The sequence below is a fragment of the Gastrolobium bilobum genome, unplaced genomic scaffold (assembly GCF_033153095.1).
Source record: "Gastrolobium bilobum isolate Gb01-03AN ecotype WA unplaced genomic scaffold, APGP_CSIRO_Gbil_v1 utg64224, whole genome shotgun sequence".
Lineage (NCBI taxonomy): Eukaryota > Viridiplantae > Streptophyta > Magnoliopsida > Fabales > Fabaceae > Gastrolobium > Gastrolobium bilobum.
In genome coordinates, this window is record NW_026899698.1 from 23226 (window position 1) to 30963 (window position 7738).

General features: G+C 40.2%; 1 non-coding gene across 1 annotated transcript; it reads left to right on the top strand.

Annotated features, from left to right (window-relative positions):
* Positions 1-6130: 6130 nt before the first annotated feature.
* On the top strand, positions 6131-6237 carry LOC133292685 (small nucleolar RNA R71). Its single transcript, XR_009748960.1, has one exon. It is a non-coding gene; the product is annotated as a small nucleolar RNA R71 (small nucleolar RNA).
* The last annotated feature ends 1501 nt before the right edge of the window (positions 6238-7738 follow it).

Here is a 7738-nt window from a genome sequence, read left to right on the forward strand (position 1 = left end):
GTGCTGGCTGGACTGCATAAACCGGAGACGCCTGCGCAAATGTCTCATTCGGAAGTCAGTGTTCACCGTCCATTGCTCCCCTGACCTTAGCCTCTCTTCGAATTCATCATCACTCTGAGTTGTAGATTTCCTACCAGGAGTCAATCCTGTGACCTCCCCTCCTCCTATCTTCAATTGCTTTGTTATCATTGCGGCATCAATTGTAGGGTGCAATTTAGTTGGTGCCCCATTATCAGTAACATCTACACCAGCTTTCTGACAAAGCAACTGAATCAAGGAACAGTGACCCAAAGCAGCAGAGTCACTGTCAGAGTGAGCCATATCATAAATGCTGTCCTGAAGGAGAATAGGAAGTTCCACCTTCGCCCTTGTCATGATAGTGTGAATCAGGACAGCTCTCTTCAGGATAACCTCTGCCTGGTTGGAAGAGGGCATGACATTTGAGATTACAAAGTGAAACCAGACTCTAGCCTCACCATTTAAATGCCTCAACCAAATCAACTTAGGAGCAACCTTATCCTTGGTTAACTCCCAAGTTTCACCAGGTTTGGCTATAGTCTGCAAAATAGGCTCAGCTGCCCCCATCTTGGTCCAGGTGTCAAAGTTTGGGTCACTCCTCCTTGGTGGAATTTCAATATTCTGCCAGTTTCTCCTGAACAGTGAAGGTCCTCTGGCCTCCTTGATCTCCATTAAATGCATTAGCAAAGAATTCCCTTGCTATGTTAGGACTGCTATCACCCAATATTCTTCCAAAAGTTGCCCAATCCCTATGCCCTAGAAAATGCCCAATAATCGCATGCTTCAGATATGATATGTGATGGAGGGAAATGAGATGAGTTACATACCTTGATGTTGATGAGAGGATGTGGAAGAAACTACGAAGATGGATGATACAAATGTGAGATAAGGAGTGCGTTGTGAAAAACAGAGGCAAAGTATAAGAATGTAAGAGTAAAAGAGAAGAGGAACTCTGTTATATCGAATTAGTGACAGGGCACTAAAACGTTGACTTACCAGCGCTTTAGCGTCCTTGTCCAGAGAAAAATGTACACTTTGTGCAGCACAGCGCTAAAACGGTCAGACTGAGCGTTTTAGCGTTGTTGGCCAGAGTGCATGGATTGGTGTTGTTAGTGAACGCTAAAACGCTCATAATGAACGTCTTAGCGTGCACCACCAGAGAGTTTCATAATGATGGAACTCTTGGGACGCTAAAACGGTCAGGGTTGACGTTTTAGCGCCCAACACATAGCAAAAAATTTCTCTTTGATTTTTCAAAAATTTTCCCCCTTTTCTTCTTCATCTTATGGATATGGTATGAACATGGAATTACATACTAGTTCAGTGGGTTGCCTCCCACTCAGTGCTTGTTTAACGTCACGAGCCTGACGGGTATGATTTATTTTACCTCTAATAGAGCAACTGTCAGTTGTTGCCTATCCACAGCACTTCCAACATATAACTTCAATCGTTGACCATTGACTGTAAAACTTCTGTCCGAATCCAAAGAACTGATTTCTACAGCCCCATACGGTTTCATATCTTTTACCACAAACGGTCCAGACCATCTAGACTTTAACTTCCCTGGAAACAGCTTCAACCTGGAATTGAACAGAAGTACTTGATCCCCACCTTGAAGTCTCTAGGTGTGATCTTCCTATTATGCCATAGCTTTGTCTTTTCCTTATACAAACTGGCACTTTCATAAGCAGACAAACGAAACTCATCCAATTCATCCAGTTGTAATAATCTTTTCTGTCCCGCTGCTTTGGAATCAAAATTCAGATATCTCACAGCCCACAAAGCCTTGTGCTCCAATCCAACTGGCAAATGGCATGCTTTTCCAAACAGCAACTGAAATGGAGACATCCCAATAGGAGTTTTGAAAGCCCTATTATCAAAATGAGTGCCCCCATCACTAATGATAGCTCTAGGGACTCCAAATCTTGAAAATATATTCTTTCTCAGAAAAGCAATCACCACCCTGGAATCATTGGTTGGTGTAGCTATAGCCTCAACCCATTTGGAAACATAATCAACTGCCACCAATATATACTTGTTAGAGTAGGAAGAAGGGAAAGGTCCCATAAAATCCATACCCCAAACATCAAAGATCTCCACTTCCTGGATATTGTTCAACGGCATTTCATGTCGCCTAGAAATATTCCCAGTTCTCTGACAGTTGTCACATGCCTCCACAAACTTCTTTGCATCCTTGTATAAAGTGGGCCAGTAGAAGCCACTCATCAATACTTTTGCTGCAGTTCTCTCACCTGCAAAATGTCCACCATATGCAGAACCATGACAATGCCACAACACATCCTTCTGTTCTTCCTCTGGAATACACCGTCGGATCACACTATCTGAACATCTATAGAAAAGATATGGCTCATCCCAAATATACCTCTTAACATCATGCAGAAATTTCTTCCTCTGTTGCCATGTTAAATCCTTAGGCATCAATCCAGCAGCTTTATTGTTGGCAAAATCAGCAAACCATGGTGGGGTACTGATAGATAAGACTTTATCCCCAACCATCTCTGTTACAGCACATATTGCCAAAACATGTTCATCAGGAAACTCTTCTCTGATCACTACTTCTGGTCCTTCTTGAAGCTCTTTTTCTGTAATCCTGGATAAGTGATCAGCCACCAAATTTTCAACTCCCTTTTTGTCCTTGATTTCTACCTCAAACTCTTGCAACAGTAACAACCAGCGGAGCAATCTGGGTTTAGCATCCTGCTTGCTTAACAAATACTTTAAAGCTGCATGGTCAGTGTAAACAATAACTTTTGATCCTAACAGATATGGCCTGAATTTGTCAAATGCATACACAATAGCCAGTAATTCTTTTTCTGTAGTAGCATAATTCTTTTGTGCATCATTTAAGATCTTACTGGCATAGTAAATGACATGCAACAATTTATTCACTCTTTGGCCCAATACCACTCCTACGGCATAGTCACTGGCATCACACATTAATTCAAATGGTAATGAAAAATCAGGTGCCATCATGATAGGTGCAGTGGTCAACTTTTCTTTTAAAACATGAAATGCATGCAAACATTCATCATCAAACAGGAATTCTTGGTCCTTAACTAATAACTTGCATAAGGGCTTAGCAATTTTTGAAAAATCTTTTATGAACCGCCTATAAAATCCTGCATGACCAAGAAAACTCCTCACACCCTTAACATTTACAGGTGGAGGAAGTTTCTCTATCACAGAAATTTTTGCCCTGTCCACCTCAATTCCATTCCTAGACACCTTGTGTCCAAGAACTATACCTTTTGTCACCATAAAGTGACACTTCTCCCAGTTCAAAACCAAATTACAGTCTTGACATCTTTTCAAAACAGAATCTAAATTCCCTAGACATACATCAAAATCAGAACCAAATACTGAAAAATCATCCATAAAAATTTCAATGCATTCTTCTATCATATCAGAAAAAATGGAAAGCATGCACCTTTGAAATGTGGCAGGAGCATTGCATAAACCGAAAGGCATCCTCCGGTATGCGAATATTCCATATGGACATGTAAAAGCAGTCTTCTCTTGATCCTCTGGTGCCACAGCTATCTGATTGTACCCTGAATAACCGTCCAAGAAGCAATAGAAAGCATGTCCTGCCAACCTCTCTAGCATCTGATCCAAGAAAGGAAGTGGAAAATGATCCTTCCTGGTTGCCTTATTCAGCCTCCGGTAATCAATGCACATTCTCCAGCCAGTGATTGTCCTTGTGGGAATCAACTCATTGTTCTCATTTTTCACCACAGTCATCCCCCCTTTCTTGGGCACGGTCTGCACAGGACTCACCCAAGCACTGTCTGAAATTGGGTAAATCATCCCAGCATCAAGCAACTTCACCACCTCCTTCCTCACTACTTCCTTCATAGTGGGGTTGAGTCTCCTCTGTGGTTGCCTTACTGGTTTGACCTCTTCTTCCATCAATATTTTGTGAGTGCAAAAGGAAGGATTAATACCCTTAAGATCTGAAAACTGCCATCCAATAGCCATTTTATTCTTCTTGAGTACCTTAATCAACTTCCATTCTTCCTCATCAGACAACATTGCATTAATGATTGTTGGATATGTTTGATCATCCCCAAGGAACACATACTTCAAATGTGAAGGTAATTCCTTAAGTTCTACCTTAGGTGCTCCTTTTGGAATGTCATCAATCTTCTTCTCAAGCTCTTCCACTTCTGGCTCTTCTTGGTAATCCTCTGTACCTGTCTCTTCTTCTGATCTTTGTTCCTCAACTGGGAATTCTTCTTTTTTATTCACTTCTTCCACAACCTCCTGTATCACATCCAATCTAAAACAATCCTCCACATCAGCAGGATGCTTGATGGTTTCAAATACATCAATTGTGACTGTTTCCTCATCCACCCTTAGCAACAACTTTCCTTGTTCAACATCTATCAAGGATCTTGCAGTTGCTAAAAAGGGTCTTCCTAACAATAAAGGACTTTCTGTATCCTCTTCCTCCATGTCAAGAATCACAAAATCCACTGGAAAAATAAACTTGTCTACCTTGACCAAGACATCTTCAACCACACCTTCAGGCCTCTTGATAGATCTATCTGCAAGATGCAAAATAAGATTGGTCTCCTTCAAAGTGTGAATTCCCAAAGCTCTACATACTGTCAACGGCATCAAGTTTATACTGGCTCCCAAATCACACAATGCCTTTCCCACCTCCACATCTCCTATAGCAATAGAGATACTGAAGCTTCCTGGATCTTTCGTTTTTGTTGGAAGCTTCTTCTGGATTAGGGCACTACACTATGCTGTTAGGGCCACTGTCTAACCATCAGTTAATTTCCTCTTCTTAGTAAGAAGATCCTTCATGAATTTTGCATAGTGAGACATATTTTCCAGTGCTTCAGAAAATGGTATGTTAATTTGTAAATTTTTGAAGATATCCAGAAATCTTGCATAGTGCTGTTTCTGAATCTCTTGCTTCAACCTCTGAGGGTAGGGAACTTTAGCATAGGGAGATAAACTAACTGGCTGTTCTTTCTTGTCAGCCATCTTCTTCTTTTCCCACTTCATCATCTTTTGTGGGGAAGCTTTTTTACCAACTTCTACCTCTCCTTCATTCTTATTGTCCTTCCCTTCCTCTTCTTTGTCAACTCCAACCATAACATCTCTAACAACTACTTCCTTCTCACTTTTCTCATTTCTCATTTTCTCTACTTCATCATCAGAGACTACATCTTCAACCACAACCTCTTCTTCATTCTTTTTATTTTCCACCTTCTTTTTCCCTGGTTGAAGTACCAACCCACTTCTTGTCATAATTGCTTTACAGTGCTCCTTTGGATTCACCAGTGTATCACTTGAAAATTTCCCTTGTGGTCTCTATGATATCTGTCTTGATAATTGACCAATCTGGGTCTCCAAATTTGTGATTGATGCTTCCTGATTTCTGAAAGAAGTTCTGGTCTCCTGCATGAATGCAGTTGTCTCTTCCCTGAATGAAGTAGAACCCTGAATATAATCCTGAGTTGTCTTAGATAACTGAGCAAACGTTTTCTCCCATGCAGCAGGATCACTTGACTGCTCCTTCATATGTGGTGGTGGAGGATGTAATGGTGGATTCAATTGATGGTTGGAACTATAGCTGAATCCTGGGTGTTGATTCTTGTTTTTCCATGGTGGCATATAAACATTCTTTCGCTGATTGTTGTAGTTCCTTTGATTATTCTGATCATACCACACTCCATTCACTTCTGCTTGTTCTGATGATCCCCCATAATCACACTCCTCTGTCACATGGCCCTTGCCACAGATAGCACATACACTCTTTGTTTCCACAGAAGCTACCTTTTGTGAAGAGAGTTGCTTAATAAGGGTATCTAATTGATGCTGATGTTGTCTCTGTGTCTGCATCAGTTGATCATTCCTTGCCAATAGAGCATCATACCCATCCAACCTGATAATTCCTGTCCTTCTGTCAGCCACTGGAGCATTATCAAATTCTTGAGATGCTAATGACTCAAAGATATCCAAGGCTTCTTGAGGGGTCTTGGTAGTCAAAGATCCACCAGCAGTGGCATGCACCAAGGTTCTAGTGTTAGTGGTCATTCCTTGCAGGAAGATTGCTGCTTGTTGCCATGCCTCAATTCCATGCTGTGGACATTTCCTCAACAAAGTCTTGAATCTCTCCCAAGCCTCATAAATAGATTCTGACTCTTTCTGCTTAAAGCTTGTAATCTCATCCTTCAACTTGGCCCTCTTGGATGCTGAGAAAAACCTTTGCAAGAACTTGGTTTGCAAATCATCCCAAGTTGTTATGCTTCCTTGTGGCAATGATTGCAGCCATCTCCTTGCATCATCCGTCAGTGAATGAGTGAATAGTCTCAACAGAATTGCATCTCTTGTGACACCATTTATCTTCACAGTATCACTCAACAATAGGAAGTTCTCTATGTGCAAGTAAGGGTCCTCCGCACTGGTTCCAGCAAACTGATCCTTCTGCACCAAATGTATCAAAGCAGGCTTCAATTCAAAGTTGTTGGGCTCCACTGTTGGGCGCACAACACTCCCAATTGGAGGAATCACTGCAGGAGTCATGTACTCTCCCAGTTTCCTCTGTGGTGGTGGGGGTCTGTGATTCTCTGCCATTATATCTTCCTGATTAACCGTACTTGATTCACCAATTTCTTGCAACTGTCTCCTTTGCCTGGCTGCCCTTTTTTGCTTCCTCAATGTCCTTTCTAATTCTGGATCATACAACAACAAATTTGGATCAAGTGTACCTCGCATATACCAGAATCAAAATTGACCAGAAACTTAACATAAACTAAAATACTGAAAATAAAAGGATTCAATCTCAGAATTCTATAGTATCAGTTAGTGTTGAAAAATAAATTCCCCGGCAACGGCGCCAAAAACTTGTTGGACGTTTAGCAAGTGCACTAATCGTACAAGTAATAAAATGATGAGTAAAGATCGTTCCCACGAGGAATTGTGTTCAAACACCAATATACCATAGAAAACTAATTTGAATCAAATAAGAGTTTGTAAAAATCATGAGTAATTTGTCACCAGAAAATTGATTGTAAGTAATTTGACACAAAGTAAATATGGATTAGGAATTAATAAAAACAACAAGTAGTCAGAAAACAACTTTCCTCCATGATAACCCATATAAAAATTGATCATATGATGAATTCCTTTCCATGTGATGTTAATCAACCTTTTACTTATCATCAAGATGTAATCCCTTACTACCCTGATAGATACATTAATCAGAAACCCCAATCCCTTGGTGATCCCTTTCTTAATACATGCATTAATTACTAAGGTCTTATGATCACATCAGAATCCTAGCATCAATCCCTTGACTACTAGAATTCTGATGTTGAGATTATCAAATACAGAAGTCATATAAACATCCCTGTTCTATACTACTTCTTTAATAGAAATAATTAACTCAGAAAATCTCAAATCAACATATGAAAAATACTTCATAATATTAATCAAATCAACATAATATTATCATGGAGTTCCATTGCATTCAGACTACAAAAACTCTACTCAGACATGACTAAGGAATAAATAAGAGAAGAAGAAACAAACTTCATTTCCATGTTGAAAGTCTTCAATCTCCAAACTATTACAAGGAAATCCTAATACAAAAACTAAGAGAATTTAGAGAGAAGTCAGACTAAATTTAAGAGAGAGAGAGAGTTAAGATCCCCCAGATTCTGATCTAAGTGTCAAGGCT